The sequence below is a fragment of the Macrobrachium nipponense genome, chromosome 9, assembly GCF_015104395.2.
Source record: "Macrobrachium nipponense isolate FS-2020 chromosome 9, ASM1510439v2, whole genome shotgun sequence".
In the NCBI taxonomy this organism is placed as follows: domain Eukaryota; kingdom Metazoa; phylum Arthropoda; class Malacostraca; order Decapoda; family Palaemonidae; genus Macrobrachium; species Macrobrachium nipponense.
The window spans coordinates 26,435,288-26,435,976 of NC_061110.1; positions in this window are offsets into that span (position 1 = coordinate 26,435,288).

A 689-nucleotide genomic window follows, 5' to 3' on the forward strand; every position below is an offset into this window, starting at 1 on the left:
AAATCTTATCAACATCCATGCCACGGAAAAATCATCATGACTACGGGTGGCAATTATTTTTGCATTTACGGATACGTGTGTGTGTGTGGGGGGGGGGGGGCGCTGGATAAAATGCATTTCATACAAATTCCTTGTTAAACTCCTCCCTCTGGCGTCTTCATGATGAGGGACAGAGAACGCTTCCTCCTGATGCCGGTTATTTGCAGTAGATAAAGAACTAGATACGCTGTGAGCTAAAATTTTAAATATTTATGCAAATAAAGCTGAAGCGCAGAGAGAGAGAGAGAGAGAGAGAGAGAGAGAGAGAGAGAGAGAGAGAGAGAGAGGGGATAAATAACATATGGGAACATTTATATATATAACTATATAAAAAATAAAGCTTTACTAAGTCAGTTCGTAGCCAGCCGTAACTGAACCACAACTTGGACGCAAAAACTCGAAAATGAAAGGGTCGCGGGTTTGCAGTTGCCGAAGCAGACACTGAACCTCTTTTTCTATATTGGCACGTACGAACTATCGACGTGACTCTGCTTGATGGAAGGTTCTGAACAGGATCCCTCCCTGGAACTTGACAAACGCTAAACCTGTTATAGAAAATATGCCACAGACTTGAAAAGGTACGCTGACTCAAATCATATTATTCTCAGTATTATTCGTGCTATTATAACTTCTTTTTTTTAAATAGGAAA